The sequence below is a fragment of the Crocuta crocuta genome, unplaced genomic scaffold (assembly GCF_008692635.1).
Source record: "Crocuta crocuta isolate KB4526 unplaced genomic scaffold, BGI_CrCroc_1.0 scaffold7, whole genome shotgun sequence".
In the NCBI taxonomy this organism is placed as follows: domain Eukaryota; kingdom Metazoa; phylum Chordata; class Mammalia; order Carnivora; family Hyaenidae; genus Crocuta; species Crocuta crocuta.
The window spans coordinates 7,585,763-7,602,751 of record NW_027531904.1 but is presented as its reverse complement, the minus strand read 5'-3'; the positions used below and the strand labels follow the sequence as shown (position 1 = coordinate 7,602,751).

Genomic DNA, 16,989 nt, shown 5'->3' with positions numbered 1-16,989 from the left:
TCCCCTTTCCCAGGAAAAGAAGTATATTACAAACATTCTAACAGGGCTCACAGGATGTTAGAGCCGAAGGGGCCTCAGAAACGGTCCGGTCCAGGGGCTTCCAAACACACGTCTGCAGATTGCTCCCGGACTGGCTGCAAAAGAACAACATGGGGAGTGACTTTAACACAGAGTCCCGGGCTCCTCCTAGGAGGCTGTGATTCAGCAGGTCTGAGAGGGATCCCTGCGGGTCTGTAAGGGCTCCCAGGTGACGCCAGTGCACTGGCCTAGTCCACCCTCTTCATCTGTTAGTGGACACCTTGAGCTCCAAAAGGAAACGTTCAGGGGCACCCAGCTGGCTCCGTGGAGCAGGCGACTCTTAATCTCAGGGTTGTGAGTTGAGCCCCATGTTGGGTGTACAGATAACTTAAAAAATTAAATCTTAAAAAAAAAGAAGCATTAAAAAAGAAAGAAAGGGAGGGAGGAGTGAAGGAGAAGCTCACCCATCAAACATTTACCAAATGCCAGGAGTCCTGCCTGGCTCTGAGGACACGAAGGGAAAGCCCAGAGCCTGCCCCTGAGTGTCCCCCACACACGACCCACTGGAAAGCCCAGCAGCCACGTATCCGGGGTGCCACGGAAGGCCCATCAAGGACACTGTTTCCCACAGGCAAGGAAGGGAGAGGGACTCTCTCTGAGCGGGGTCACCCCAGTGAGCCCCCTGGGCTCCTTCTGTTTCCCGCACTCCTCTCTGGGCACAATGTTTCCTTCTGCGGCAGTTATTCAGTACAATATTCCCTCTTCTGCTGTCTCGTAAGCCCCTCGACAGGCACTCACTAAATTATTACACCGATACCCCCTCAATTCGAGGTTTGAGTTTCTCCTTGGATGGGCATCTCAAACTTAATATGTCCAGAGTCTAACTCTCAATTTCCAGTGTCTTAGGCCACACTGGACATCCGTGAGTCCCCTCACCGTCAGACCCCACAACCAATCCAAGAGCAAATCCCATCAAGTGTTCCTTCAAAACATCTCCACATCAACCATTTCCCACCGCCTCCAGCCATCACCACCTGTCCCCCGGGTCCCGGGTCCCGGGTCCCTGCAGAAGTCTGCCACCCTCGCCTCCACTGCTCATTCCCAACACAGCAGCCAGACTGCTGCTCTAAAAACACCCACCAGGGGCACCTGGGTGGGTGAGCCGGTTAAGCATCTGACTTCGGCTGAAGCAAGATCTCACAGTTCATGAGTTGGAGCCCCATATCAGGCTCACTGCTCTCAGTAGAAAGCCTGCTTCAGATCCTCCGTCTCCCTCTCTCTCTGCCCCTCCTCTGCTGGCGTACATAGTCTCTCTCTCTCTCTCTCTCTCTCTCTCAAAAATAAACAAACAAACAAAAAGGCATCAAATCACATTCCTCCTGTCTTCAGGAGACCTTCAACATGGTCCCATCTCACACAGAGAGAGCTCCGAGCATCACCACAGCCTCCGTGGCCAGGAGGGTCTAAGTGCCCGGTCCCCCACGCCTGTCTCTGTCACCCAGTTGGCTCGGGGGCGCACAGGCCTCCGCCCTGCTCCTCAGGCACACATCTGCTCAGAGCCTTTGAGTCTACTGTTCCCTCTGCTTGGACTGCCCTTCCCCTCAGATCTCAAGGGGTTCACTGCTCACTTCCAACCAGTCTTTACTCAAATGTCCTTCTGTCAGGAACCTCCCATGACCAGTGTGCATAACATCCCAGTCCCAACCCTCATGGTCACACTATCAGTCTCTGTTCTTTACTTGGTTTTTCTTCAAAGCCCTTCCCACCACCTGACCCGTTACAGAATTGCTCATGTCTTCATGGTCTCTTTATAAGCCCCAGTGTGTTTACTGGAAGGTGACACACCATTAGAAAAGGGGAGTGACCTGACAGGCTCCTCTGCCAGAACACGTTGCTCAAGGACAGCCTCGGGTTCCTGAGCAGTTGGCAAGTTTGCAACGTTATTTGTGCTTCACTTTTTAAAACTCTGCCATCAACGGAGAGACCTTGGGTGGTGATGGGGCCTTGCCAGTGGGAAGGGGTCTGCCCAAAGCAGCCCTTGGCCATGAATCCTGGGCTCCTACATGGCTGATTCAGTTAAATGCTGGATCGGTGGGAGGTGTCTAGTGGCCAGCGTCCCCACAATAAGGTCATCCATCTTGAGGATGGGAACCGTGTGACATCAGTAGGGGCAGAGAGTTACCTGTGAGCAGGGCACAGGGCAGGCTTACGTCCTCAGAAAAGGGGACACAACTCTATGAATATACTAAAATCACTCAGTTCTGTGCTTTAAATGGGTGAATTGCATGGCATGTGAATCTTATCTCAAAAAGACTGTTAATTTTTTTTTAAGATGAAAGTTGGGGGTAAAACTGGAGGGGGTTGGGATTAGGCAGCACCGGTCAGCTAAGTGAGAAGACACAAATGGAAACTAGGTAGAGACAAAGTCAAAGCAGAGCAGAGAACGGAGACAAAAACGGATACTCTGTAACCTGCACCCTTGCCCTTTCCGTACTTGGAAACAGAGCCCAGCGCTAACTGGGCACAGCATTTTGCCAGAAAGGAACAGAACAGAGCCTGAGAAGCAAGAGGCACAGGACTCTCCTCGTTCACGCCGCCTCCTCCAGGAGTCCCTCCCACTGAGCTTTGTAAAACATCGTCTCCCAGTAGTAGGGATGCCCAAAAGGCAGGCAGCCTCAGACCTGCTGGGAGCCAAGCCTCCGGTCCCTGAACAAAGGGCCCCGGCAAAGAGAAAGCCTCCCTTCCGCAGGATTACCTCTTCCTCATTTCTGGTACCCTCGTGTTTGGGGGCTCTGTGTGTATCACGGGGCTCATCTAGCACAAGCAAACTGCAGTCCCCAAGATTCCAAAACCAAAAGGGTTTCGGGGGGCAAGGGTGAGGAGGTGGGAGCACGGAACATGCTCTTACTCTTGGGGTATCTCTGTGGTTCCCTTATCTCTGTCTCTCTCTGTCTCTCTCTGTCTCTCTGTCTCTCTCTCTCACACACACACACACACACACACACACACACACACACACACACACACACACACCTTCCTCCCTCCTCTCTCCTTCCTCTCTCAGCAGAGACTGGATGGGCACTTTCACCAGGGCTCCTCGGACCCCAGGGCAGTAGCCGCCTTCAGGAGAGAGAGGCACCAGCCAAGGCAGCTTTTTACCAACAAGGCAGCCTGGCAACAGATCCGACATCCGGGTGTCCACGCGTGTGCCCGCTATTCGTGCCCCTGATGCTCCAAGGGGATGGCGGGGAGTGAAGTATCTAAAGAAACACCCCTGTGTGCCCTCCTACCATCAGACAAAACAGAGTATAAAAATTCCTTGTCTTTTTAAGACACATAATAAAATATTTACAGATAAAATGTTGTGATATCTGAGATTTGTCGCAAAGTGACAGAGCGGGGGGGAAAGGACAGGGAGGGTGTTTGTGAATGAAACAAGATTCGCCACAGATTAGTAACTACCGGATGCGGGCAAGGAGGACGTGGAGGCTCAGCCCGCTGTTTTCTCTGCACTGTGTGTCTACTCCAGCACACTCAGGACCGGACCCTTGCTTAATGGACCCTGTGAGTCCAAGTAGACAAGCCCCGATGGCACACCCCTTAGCATGGCTATTGTTTAGCAGCAGAGATAGCAACAAAGTGTTGGTGAGGGCGTGGAGAAATGAGAACCCTTGCGCACTGCTGGAAGGAATACAAAACGGTACAGCCACTTAGGAAAAGCGTGGCGGTTCCTAATGAAAATCAAACATAGAATTACCATGGGATCTAGCAACTCCACTCTGGGTATGTGTCCGAAAGAACTGAACGCAGGGTCTCAAGAAGTAATTTTCATACCCATGTTCATAGCGGCATTATTCATGATAACCAAAAAATGAAAGCAACCCAAGTGTCCACCAATAGATGAATGGATAAACAAAATGTGACATAACTAGACACTGGAATACTATTCAGCCTCAAAAAGGCATAAAGTTCTGACGCATTCTACAGCACGGGTCAACCTTGAGGGCATCGTGCTAAAAGGACAAATAGCGTGGGATTCTACCTAGGAATCCAGGTACCTCGAGTAGTCAAGGTCACGGAGACAGAAGTACAGCAGTGGTTGCCCGGGGCCCAGGGGAGAGAGGGCGGGGGGTTAGTGTGGAACGGCCACAGGGCTTCAGTCCGGGACGAGGAACGACGCCGGAACGGGGTGATGATTGTACCGTTGTGAATGTACTCGAGGCCACTTAACAGTACACTGAAAAATGGTTAAAATGCTCAATTTTGTCATGTGTATTTGGCCACAATTTAAAAACAAACAAACAAACAAACAAACAGCAAGGAACATAAAGACATCCCTTGGGTCTCTTCAAGCCCGGCTCAGGTCAGCCTCATCATACCTCAGAGAGGCTCTCAAGACAGGGGCGTGGTGAGCGCTGCTGGGGGGGCGGAGCTGCGGAGAAAGGAGTCTCATCTACCTAGGCTCATGGTCTAGTTTCCAAACACCACCTAAGGAAAGAAAAAAAAAAGATATTTTTTAATAGGCCTAACAGTAAATGTCTAAGTAAGTTAAGGTGCGAATCGCAGTAATAAAAGTCTAGGTCAGACCCTGAGAAAACTCTCCAAACATAAACTCAAAGCCCCGTACTCAAAGAGCAGACTTTTGCGGGCTCTGGACCGTCTGCCCTCCCCCGTCGTGGTGTGGAGGTTCAGAGCACAGACTCTACCTGGGTTCAAACCTCAGCTCTGCTGCTCACTAGCCATTTGACCCTACGGAGGTTTCCTCACATCTGGGTCCCAGTGTAAAATGCGGTGGTTGCAGGGACTCAGTGAGTTAATATTTGTAAAGTTCTTACAACACTGCCTTAAACACAGCCAGTGCGTGTGTTTGTCAAGGACTCTGCCACCAAGGTCAGAGTGCCCCAGCAGACTGCTGAATCCCTCCGTGTCAGGCTGCTGGGAGCACACACAGGGGACAGAGACCAGGGAAGGCTACGCCTCCACACAGCTCAGGAGGCCCGCTGGACGGAGAGGGCGGGGGTGTGGACGGAGGGACCGCAGCAGACCCGCCGGGGAAGGCCACAGGTGGGGAGAAGCAGGGAAGCACAAGCACCGAGCGGGGGCAGGGAATGGGAGAAGGTATCGTAAAGCTGGCAGAACCCATTTTTTTAAAAAACTAGGTGATCTTCACTGTCATTGAGCATCAGAAACACCTCAGAACTTTAGAGATGACTTCACGCCCGGCCACAGCACCCTGAGATGTGTGTTTAATCGGGCCGGTGTGGAGAAACTGGTTACGGGCCCACCCGCTCTGTGAGCCCACAAATGACGGAATAAAAAGTCACGTTTCAAATTCGGCTCACGCACTTGCTTAGTTCTGCATTCCCTCCCTTGACTTCACTTTCGTCTTAACCTTGAGAGGCTAGCATTTACCTGGATCCTAAAGACAGATATGGACAATATTAAGGGGAAAATTTAGAAGGGAAGGGAGAGAAGCTCACTGTCCCAATTCTACAGAAGGGAGACAAAAACTTTTTTCCCCCCTGAACTTTCTCTTTTTCCTATTGGAACATCACATTTCAAAACATCAACTGAGAAGCAGACGCCGGGCTACCCCGCTGAGGACAAAGGTCAGAGGCCAGGGCACCAGGTAGGTGGGTGTTGGATACAAGGTGTCCTACGGAAGGTAGCTCCAGTCAACGTCAGCCTCGGCTCCTGCAGCCGCTGGGCTCTGTCAGGCTATTCAAACCGTCTCTTGGAGCCAGTAACGCACTTGGCTGCAGAGAGAGGCTGGCCGCCCCGAGCAGCAGGCTTCACCGACCCAGGCTGCCTGCTTCCTCCCGGGCACCTTACCACCCTGGGAGTTACCGAAGCTTCGCCGTTTATAAAACACGATTCTCACTTCACAAGAAACTCGCCAGTGAGCGGCGGAGACCAGCCGACGCTCAGGCTCCCGTCCGCCCCCGGGACCAAGCTGCCCTTCCACTGGGAACTCTCAACTGAGAGGTCAGATTTCACATTTAAATTTTCCAGCACCCTCGTCTCCCCAGGGCGCCCCCAGAGGTGGCATGCGGCTCCCTTCAATTTGCTATCAAGACCCTCGCTACGGCCCTCGCTATAATCATGGCGCGCCTGAGGGTTTGTAAGACCGAGACCAGGGAGCGCTGTCCTAGCCCACTGCTCTGATTAGAGGCTTGTCCAACACCAGAAAGGTTACGAACTCTCAGAGCCAACGAGACTCTAGAAAACCATGAAATTTAAGCCACTGACTCTACAAGCAAGGAAACCAAGGCCCAAAGAGGAAAAGTGATCAAATGAGACAGAGCACATAAACTTGAAGAGTTTTTATTACTGTGAAAGATGCTTGTTGTGCCCGGCAAGGTGACCAGCCCTGTTGTGCCAGGGTGGCTGAAGTCTCCTACTCACAGCTAGCCATTCAAATGCCCCCAAAAGTACCAGGGACAAGGCTTATTTAAATATCCTTTAAGGAGTGGTTCTAGGCCTGGGTGTGCATTAGAAGGGCCTTGGGAGCAATACTAATGCCTAAGCCCATGTCAGACCAACTAAATCAGAAGCCTTAGGGGTGGGGCCAGGCATTTTTTAAAGCCACCACGGGGTGACATGTTTCTGGGGCTGAGAACCACAGTCTATGGACCGAAGTGTGGTTCCGGGACCACTGGCCTCCAAAATCACCCAAAAGCCTCTGACAAGCAGACTTCTGGGCCTCCCTGCTACATAGCAGTGGAGTGAGCCCAGGAATCTGAAGCTGTGACAGTTACCTGGTGGTTAGAGAACAATGGCGTCGGCATCAGATGCGTCCTAGAAATGGCACACGCGCTCCAGCTGACCCCAGAGTCCTGGATGGACTAGAAGCTGCCCAAGAGAGGCTTCCAGATGATTCAGACCCAACACCCACTCTTAGCCAAGAGCCACTGCGGAAGCCCCACGGCTTCCACACTGGCAGCCAGGGTGGCCCTTCCAGAAAGAAGGAGGAGTCCACTATGGCTCCGTACAGCCACCCCAGCCTTCCCATCTCATTCAGGACCCACCAGGATTTATAAGCCCAGTGGGGCCACTCAGGCCTCCTCTCCCATACTCTCCCCACCTCACCCCGTCCCCAGCCACGCTGACCTTCTTGCTGCTCCTGAAACTCCCCAAGCTTTCTGTGGCTTCAAGGACTTTGTCTCTTGTGTTTCCCTCCACCCTGCTTGCTCTCCCCTCGGATACCTGCATGGCCCCCTCTCTCACCCCTGCAGATCTCTGCTCAAATGTCTTTTTATCAGTGAGACTTCCCTGACCTCATATTTAAAACCGAAAATCTGTCTCCACACCCCAAACCTCCCTATCCTCCACCCTTGTTTTGTTTTCTCCATAAGACTTTTCACCCTCTCTCATACTTTATCTTTATTTGCTATCTATAAGCCTATACACACTAGAATATGAGCCCCATGAAGGTAACATTTTTGTGTGTTTCCTTTTACATGCCCAGTGCCTAAAATAGTGGCTGGCACATACCAGGCACTCAAACGCTTATTCTAGGAATGAACGCATCAGAAACACCAAACTCAAAACATAACTTGTACCAAAAGATCACAAAGAAGAAGCCGATGATACCAAAATCACTTCTCCACTGATCTCATCTTGGCAAAAGCCTTTTTAAAAACAGGCTAGAAGCCTAATGAAACAGAAACCATTTAGAAATAAGTATTTCCAGTCAATTAATTCAATCCAAATGGGTTTGTGAGTCAAAGACAATTTGTTTTGAGAAACAGATAAAACTATGGAGACAGAAAATGAACTTGAAAGAAGGTGATCAAACAGATGGATTTCAGATACTCCCCTGGTGTATGTGTAGTTTCGGAAGAAAAGCCAGGAGCACTGCCGGCCGCTCTCAGACAGCAGCGCAGGAAGAAGGGAAGGGCTCCAGTGCTGGGTCACGGCCTGTGCGCCCAGGCCTGGTGCAGGAGACAACCTCACACCACCAGGCCCATCGATTTCATAAACCTAAGGAGGACCCTTGCTTTCTCCCCTCTCCTCCTCACACCCCACTGGCTTCCGAAACCCACGTGAAGCCACAGACAATACTTTGAGTTCTCCCAAGTCAGGAGTGCTGGACGTCCTCGTCAAGGCAGCCACACAGGAGCTGGGGTGCATCCTGCCATGGCCAAGTCTCCCTGAGGTCATCCACTCCACATCCTTACCCTTGTCGCCTCTTTCCTCACCCCCTCAGACTCTCCCAATGGTCATCCTGCACGTCTCCCGAAGACCAGTCCTCTGCAAACACCACTTTCCTCAGGTCACTCCCTTTTCTCAACAACCTAATGTGATTTCCTCTAGGCTACCACAGCTCCAGCCCTCAGGCCAGGCTTCTGACAACCTCCATACCCTAGGCCTAGACGGAGACCACTGACTTTGTATTTCACCAGGTGCTTTGCATCTGCCTCAGAGTGCCACGTCACTGCCTTCCCCTTCAACACGCCAGTAAGACAGAAGATTGCAAAGACAGATTGCCCTGAACCACGTCCCTAATGTCCATCCCTGCAGAGAGCATCCCGGCCCTCCACACCATCCACACCTGTTCTTTCCCCTCCAGCATCTACCTTGTCCTTCCCTACTCCATTTCCAACATACACACACACACACACACACACACACACACTGTGCTCGTGCATGCATGTGCACTCATTTCATAACAGTAACTGAACACTTACTATGTGCCAGGTCCCTGCCCACGAGGTACTGACGTTCCACAGGATGGAGACACACAGACAAGCAGATTCGTGACATTAGGTAGTCCTATAACCTTCCTCAACAGGAGCTCCTCAATTGAAATCAGAGATTGGAGTGACCGTATTTTCAATTCTGAAACAAGTGAGAGAGCAAGCCAGGTGGAAAGGCGGTTGAAGAGTTTGGGGCACAGGGAAGAGCAAGTGGAAAGGCCCTGAAGCAGGAAAGTGCCTGGTGCGGGCAAGGAGCCCAAACCAGAGTGCAGGGAGCCAGAGGCGATGGGGGAGGCGGCGGACAGCGGAGAGCCCACGGCAAGGGCTGCCTCTCGCGCCTCGACGGAAAGCTTCAGGGGGACCTGGGGAGAGGAGAGACCGCTCTGACACAGGAAAAGAACCACTCCCCTCTGCCTCTGCATTTCAGCCATCTATCATGAGAGATTAAATTATGAGAGATTTGTTCTCTCCTTGATTTTCCAAAATTTTCCAGTGAGTGTTGTATCATTTTTTAAATGAAGGAAAAAACGACCTTCCCAACCCATTAAGACTCAGCCCAAATTCCACGTCTGCCTCAAAGCACCGCCCCCCCGTCCCCAGCCCAGGGCTAGGACTGTGCCCATCTGCACCCGTGGCCCAGGCAGCAGGACCCCGGGGTGACCCCAGAGTCGGCAGGACCCGCCTGCAGCAGCTCGCGAGCGTGGAGGTTTCTCGTGCTGCCCTCACTGCCCTCCCACGTGGGACCTGTCTCTTTGGACACCCTTGCCCCCCAGTGCCCGCCTGGGTCCCAGTCTTTCTCTCAGTCGACTTAATTAATTCCTGGTAATTAAAGCTACTATTTGGTGATGAACTGCTCAGAGTCTGACCTCTCCCAGGGGGGTGTAAGTATTTTAAAAGGGGAGCCTAAGTGGAAACGCGAAGCCTTTAGACTCAGAGGCCTGCAGCTGGAATGGCGGGCTGGCAGGCACGGGGCGCGTACTTTGTGGGTAGCTGGCGCCCTTCTCCTAATGGGTTCAGGTGCTTGGAGAGGCAGCGGCGAAGGGAGGCAAGGGAAGAAATGAAAGATGAGACTACATCATTGCCACCACCTCCCTCCTCCCAAAGGGCCATCCAATCCACCTCGGGTACCAGAGAGTGCTCCCCAGAGGTAACCCCAGCCCTCTCAGAGGGGCGGCCCATGTGAAAGTAACCACCACCCTCAGAAGGAAAGGCCCCCTTAAGACAAAGGGGGTCTGGAAGCAAAGTGTTGTCTAATTGCTTTCAGTGGGGGAACTCCTTCAGGGCAAAGTTCATCTCACATGATTCTTTGACGTTCCACAGAGCACCCGGCTCTGGGTTGGACCCAGGGTAGGCCTTCCTTAAGCAACTGGTGATTACTGATCAATGATGGCCCAGCGGCAGAAAGGCTCCACAGGATTTTAAATACAAGTAAACACTCTAATCAAGAATAATGGTAGAATTAATCACACATCTAATATTTTTAAGGGCCTGAAGATTAATGGGGTCTCAGACAGTGAAGCGGCTTTTACAACCTCAGTCGGTTTGGCTCAGGTCGGCAGAGTCTGTCTAATGAGGCACGGAGCAGCCCCTGCCCATGCAGACGGGAGCCTCAGCGGGGCCAAGCCCCAGAAGAATCTGAACAGCTGCTCACTGCCCACCCCTGGGCTCCCTTCGCCTCTGAAAATGCCAAACCGCCGCTGCAGATATGTTCTCAGGCCCCGGAATAACCCTGAGAGGCCTGCGGTTACGATGGACACCTGCCTTCAGAACCTCTCTCTGGTCTCACTCCGCTCTTTGGCTTGCTAAGGAACAACTTCAACTTCAGCAGATGGACTGGCAGGGAGGAGGAGGAGCTGTAAGCGGCGCAAACCGGGGAACACGGGTGGAGCGAGAGCCCACTCCGCCAGCTCATTTCCAACTCCGGCTTGCCAAGGGCAGTGTAGTAAGATGCTCCTATGCCCAAAGGTTGGATGAAGCTGAGGAAGAAGTAGCCACCCCTCTCCCACGTCACACCCCCCAGAAACAGGGAAATCCTAGGACTGCATGTGAGGCTTACACACAGGAACCCCTCTCTTTACAGTCCATGACCCCCGAGGTCGTAACACCGAGGCCTCAACCATCCTCCATGTGGACGTACTGGGGACTGAGCCCGTGGACCACGGAAGAAGGCCTGGGGGCCACGCCCAGAGGAGTGATTTCTTTAAAAGCATTCCTGAAGGGGAGACTCCCTCTTTCCTTTCTGAAACTCCTGGACACTCACTCCCTCCGGTAATTGTGCTCTCTCTATCTTCAATAAACTCTGCTTTCACCTCCAAAAAAACCAAAAAGTACAAATAAGACAATAAAAGCACTCCTAAAGAAAACACCCAGCCAAGTCCCACTCAAATCACTCCTCCCAGATGGTGCAGCCCTGGCTCTCAGGGCTCAGGGCCCCTCCAAGGCAGAGGTTCTAGCCTAGTGCACTGTCCCCTCTCACACGGGCACCTGCCCTGAGGGGAGCCCGGGGGAGGGGGGGTGATGGCCCGCTCCAACAGCACACCTCTTCCACAGGGACACGGCTCGGGGGAGTTTGAGTTCTTGCTTTAGGGCTTCAACGTTTATCTCCCAAATGAAAACAGACTCACTGATTATTTGTTTCTATAAAGATGATACGTAAACCTATAGAAAATTCAAGTGACAGGCAAAAATATAAACAAAAGTAAAAGCACCAGATCACACCACTCAGAGGGAAGGAGATCTCACAGTGAACTCTGCTCTGTGGACAGGAGGGGAGTCCATTCTGAGGCAAACTAGAGGGTGGCAGGTCTTGATTCTCCAGATAAGCCTGGAGATTTAGTTGTGCACAAGGCCCTTAATGCCACCTCTGGACTTCTCAAAGCATCTTCTGGGAGGGATGGGGCCCTCCAATCACCTAGAGCCCTCACAAACAGAGGTGACAAAGTTATAGGACCTGACCCCTCCCCACCCCCACATACTGATTGGAGGCCAGGAGTTATACTGTTCAGGAGACGTACTCCTCTTCCTCACTCAACACTGTGGCAATCTTTCCACAATCAATCACAAGTACAGACAGCATGGGCCGTCTCATCCCCTGGAACATGTTAGTGAGAGAAAAGGGGCCATGATTACTTCTTGATACGACACCTTCAGATTCTAAGGTGGAGAGGGTAAAGGACCTACCCAAAGTCACACAATGAACAGGGGAGAGCCCAAGAGTGCTGATGGGTTTGAAGAATGACTTTGTGATGACACCAAACTTGAAAAGTGTTCATTAACTTTTCTTTGAGTTATAAAAAGGATCAGATATGTGTAATCTCAACACACACACATACACACACACACACACACACACACACACCACTTCAAATAAACGTGAATAGTTGGCTGAGGTAACATACTCATCTCCTAAAACATTTCTCAAAATTAATTAGCTAATGGATCTCACATCTGACACCCCTAGAACATGAACGGGGAGAACCCTGGACCAGATGCCCAGAAATGGAAACAGACACAGATTTCTGTGTTCATGCAATCGCCCCACCTCATGGATGTCAACACTCAGAATTCTCTCCTATTCAGGATGTTCCTATTTTTGTAGCAAAAGAAAAAGTTGAAACCAACTTACACAGAAAGACAGAGCTAGAGATTAAGATCTAATACAAACACTAAATTATTGAAATGTTAACAGTAGCTCTAGGTTATAGGATTTATCAGTTAGTTCTATTTCCTTTGTATACCTGCATCCCCTAAAATTTCTACATGAAAGTTCTTGTGTAGGGGAGGGGGGTGAAGGGCATGGAGGAGGGCACTTGTTGGGATGAGCACTGGGTGTTATATGGAAACCAACTTGACAATAAACTATGAAAGAAAAAAAAGAAAGTTCTTGTATAATTGTTTTTAGAGTTTTAAAATTAAAATAATTAGTCCACAATCTAGGTTGGTCTATTTGGATTTTATTTTGCACTGCAGAAAAACAGATTCAAAACTCTGGAAGATCCACCACTTATCCCAGTTTGGCACAAGTAGAGGGAAGGGTTCGGACAAAGCCCAAACCCCACGAAGATTCCAGCCTAGTAGGAAAGCTTACCATGACCAGGCTGAGTAGAGGGCGGCTGCTACCTCTTTCTTTTCCGCCTCCAAGATGAAAATGAAAATGAAGATGGGAAAGGAAGATGAAAATTCTAAACCAATCTCTCCTTCCAGTGCAACCGGGAGCTCCCCACCCCCTCCCTCCAAGAGTTCAGAGGCCTTGGCCCCCAGAACGATTTCCAACGCATCTGTCCATACCCACCCGCTGGCTTGAAAACTGCCCCACCACTTAGAATCCGCACACCGATTCTGAGGAACCCCCTTTTCCAGAACTTTATTTCTAAAAAGGTTATTCCTCCTCTTCCTGAAGATTCACAAACATATGATCCAACCCACAGGATACAGAATCATCCATTCTATCAATGAATAATCACGGTTGGCCACACTGTATAGAACTTTTAAGTAAAGGTTATGTTAACAAAAGGGATGAGTTTTCAGAGGCCTGAGAAAAACAGACAGGAATTGAGGAGCAAGAGTTTGTTAATATATCCCAGCCCTGGCCAGGAGTGGGGGGTGTGGGGGGAGATGGCCAGAGGACAGAACATCTGTCATTCTGCAGTTTCATTTCTCATGGCCAGTTAATACCCTGAGTTTATGCATCAGTCTCTTCCAAGTTTGGTTAGTGAGTCAGTCTGCCTGGATCCAATCAGCTCCAAGTGCCTTACAAAACTGAATTTCGGGTCTACACAACTGAGAGGCAGATTCTGAAACATAGTGATCCCACCAAAATAAAGCCACCCCCAGGATGACATCTGTCTCCACTCTCTAACTCCAACACCCGTCATGGTGTGTATTTGATATTTCTAATATTCTCTGATGTATCTAATACTCATCTAATACCCTCCACAGCTTGTAGGATAAAATCCAAACTTGACCCGCCTTTCACAGCTCCAAAACAAGCCTACCCAAACAAGCCAAGCCTCTCCCAGCTCCATGCTCTCACACATAGCTCTCTCTACCTAGAATGTCCTTTGGCCAGTCTCACTTGCCTATAAAACTCCTATTCTTCCTCCGAAGCCCATTTCAAAAGTCACTTCCGCCCTGAAGCCTTCTCTACTCCCCCAGGCATTTAGTTCTTACAGCTCTTAACAGCTCTCTAGGTTAGAGAACTTGTTAAGTACATTGTACCTCAACTGTTTCAATATCTGACCTCCTCCTGGGTACGCTGAACTTCTGAAGGGAAGAAACTCACTTTGTATCCATAAGTCCTAGCACGTGTCAAGAACGAGAAACCGGAGATCAATGTTGAAAGATTGATCACATGGAACACTGGCATTATTTAGAGAAAAAGGGAGGGAAAAAAGAGTCTAATTATCCATATATTTGATCTCATCCAAAATGACCACAATATGCTTAAGAGGCAGCATGGAAGTTTTAAAGATTGAAGTAATCATAGCACCTAACGTTGGAGGTAAGCACTATGGCTTGGTTAATTTGATACACACAACAGTCCCGTGAGGTAGCTACTTTTATCTGCATTTAAGCTGGGTAGAGCTTGAGGCCTTTTCGAGGAGGAAACTGAGGCACATAAGAGATCAAACTCAAAATCATTCCCTTAGCAAGTGGCAGAAGCAACCGGTAGTCTGGTTCCAGGGCCAGCGGGCTCTGGGATCAGGAAGACCTGGGTTTGAATTCAGATTGTGTTACAAATGTGCTTTTTGGATAAGTCATCTAACCCCTCAGGGCTTGTTTCCCATCCCTTCTGCCCTTGTATCTGTTAAAAGGGGCAGGACAAGCCCTTCCTCTCAAACTGCAGAGAAGATTGAGTCAAACATGATGTTTGCCAAAGTCTCCCAAATTATGGGGCGCCTGGGTGGCTTAGTCGGTTAAGCGTCCGACTTTCGCTTAGGTCATGATCTCGCGGTTCGTGGGTTCGAGCCCCGCGTCGGGCTCTGTGCTGACTGCCAGCTCAGAGCCTGGAGCCTGTTTCAGTCTGTGACTCCCTCTCTCTCTGACCCTCCCCTGCTCACGCTGTCTCTCTCTCTCTCTCTCCTAGAAATAATTAAAAAAAAAAAAAGTCTCCCAAATTGTTTCTCCCGTCTAGCAGGCGCTCCGTAAATGCTAATTCGTGTTCCTTTCCCTTCCTAAAAGCTGCACAAAGTAGGCTCTGAGTTAAAGGATCGTCCCTAAACTGCTCTAAAAGCTTTCCGCTTTTCTGAAGCAGATCAAATAGTTAGGCCCTCAACACAGAAAGCCTCGCCTTGCCTGCTTATCTCAAAGTCCATTCCTCAGACAGAGGCCAGAGACCTTTTAAAATGTAAATGTCATCATGTCAATCACTTGAAACCCTTCAAAGGTTCCTAATTTCACTGAGGATACAAACCAAAGTTAGAGGGGGCAGGCATTCTGTCCCCAGGGCCCCCTGTGATCTAACTCACCTCTCTACAGACTTACCTCCCTTCTCCCCCTCCAGCCACACAGGCCTGTTTCACTTCCTCCAACTTGCCAAGCTCTGTGCAGCTCCACACATGGTTAACTCTTAACCCTCCTTCGGGTCTCACCCCAGACGTCACTTCCTCAGGGAAGCCTTCCCTAAGCCCCCAAATCAAATCAAGGCCCATTACTCTTACCACTCTCTTCATCTTTCCTTCCTTGTGCTCATCACTGTTTGAAATGATTAGTTTACCACTTCCTTCAAAGTTGTATTCAAAAGACACCTTACCTTCTTAGAAGGCCTTCCCAGGCCACTTGAATGCAAATTCAACCCCCACCCAACATCTCATATCCTCCTTCCCTGTTTTCTTTTTGTCCTTTAGCATTTAGCCCCTTTTAACAGGCTACATTTTTTAAAAAAAAACTATATCCTTTATTTTCCTGTCTTCCCTCCCCCTTTCCCCTCTCCGCCCCGGAATGAAAGCTCCAGAAGAGCAGTTCTTTCTGCTTGCCTTCTTCAAGCATCTACAACAGTGCCCGGCCCATGTTTGCTGACAAACACTTGGTGCTGAATGAAATTTCAAGATCATTTATGATTGGGCTTTCCCACGAGGCTCCGAGCTCAAGCTGAAACATATCTTTCTGCTTTACCACCATTCTCCCAACACCTGGTCCTGTGCCCAGCACGTAATAAGTGCTCAGTAAAAATTTACTGAGTGACTCAAAGCCACGGTCATTGGGGAAAATGGTCAAAATATGTGTGCTCGCACCAGCTTCCTCCCCTCTCTCACTGTGTAATGTACCTGTGAGTCTGAGGAAACAGACCCATGAAATCCCAGCAAGCCCCCACCAGGCCAGGCATCTGCCTGTCCACATCCTGTGCTCAGTCACACTGTACACACCAGCAGATGCACCCCACGGCAGTTCCTGAACACGGAGCTGAAGGCCAGGGGGCCAGGCCCAGTACCCACCTCACCCCCAAGTCCCATGCCCCTCCTGCCACTCCCATTCTAGGCTAGTCCTGGGTGCCAGACACCCTTCCCTGGGCAGGCCTGTGGACTTATTCCAATCCAGGACTTTTAATGGCACCTCTGGCCTACTCAAAAAAAGAAAAAGTTAAAAATCCCTGAGCAGCTCCAATAATCCTGGGGTTCTCAGGCACAGGCATACCTAAGGTCGTGCGGACCCCTCCCCCTCACACACGCTGATCCGAGGCCAGGAGGCCATCTGTCCAGCAGACGCTCCCCTGTCCTCCCTAGGGTCACATTGAGCCTCCCCCCGCCCCCAACACACACACACACACACACACACACACACACACCCAGGTTTGGCAGGAAGAGCCCCTGCAGAGACATAATTTCCACCCTGATCAACAGGCCTGGGCGCCCCCTGAGGACCCCCAACTCTGGAACAGGAATACCTGTCCGCTCCCGGAGAAGCCTCCCGGGGGGTCAGAACTTGGGCGGAGGTNGGGCCGCATTAAGGTGGCGGCTAGGTCAGGGTGTGGGGGCGCAGACGCGAGCCCCCGGGGGCTCCGACCGCGGCCCCCCGCTGCTGACCACGGAGAAGTTCCTTCCGAAGAACCAGGAAAGAGATGCCGGTTTGCAAGAGCGGCCGAACGAACTTTGAGCCGGGGGCCCGCTGCGCGCCAGGCACCGAGCTGAGCACTTGGATAAGGAGACGTGGCGGCGAACGATGAAAGCAGTAGAGAAAGAGTGGTCTTTCCAGACGTTTGGCGGGGAGCCGGAGAGGCCCGTAGCTCAAGGAGGAGTAAGAGTAAAGGAGACAGGTGATGTCTGCCCCCCCCCCC

At 50.8% G+C, this 16,989-nt stretch overlaps 2 long non-coding RNA genes across 4 annotated transcripts in view; one reads left to right on the top strand and one right to left on the bottom strand.

Moving 5' to 3' along the window:
• The window catches only part of LOC144240127 (uncharacterized), a 6,211-nt gene extending 1,722 nt beyond the window's left edge, over positions 1-4,489 (bottom strand). Inside the window, exons 1-2 of the long non-coding RNA XR_013337606.1 lie at positions 4,398-4,489; positions 52-134 (exon numbers count right to left, since the gene is read on the bottom strand). This is a non-coding gene — a long non-coding RNA (uncharacterized LOC144240127). The remainder of the gene's footprint in view (positions 1-51; positions 135-4,397) is intronic.
• Positions 4,490-16,656: 12,167 nt separating this feature from the next.
• LOC144240126 (uncharacterized) overlaps positions 16,657-16,989 on the top strand; it is an 8,865-nt gene continuing 8,532 nt past the window's right edge. For all 3 annotated transcript variants that reach the window (XR_013337603.1, XR_013337605.1, XR_013337604.1), the window contains exon 1: positions 16,657-16,968. This is a non-coding gene — a long non-coding RNA (uncharacterized LOC144240126). The remainder of the gene's footprint in view (positions 16,969-16,989) is intronic.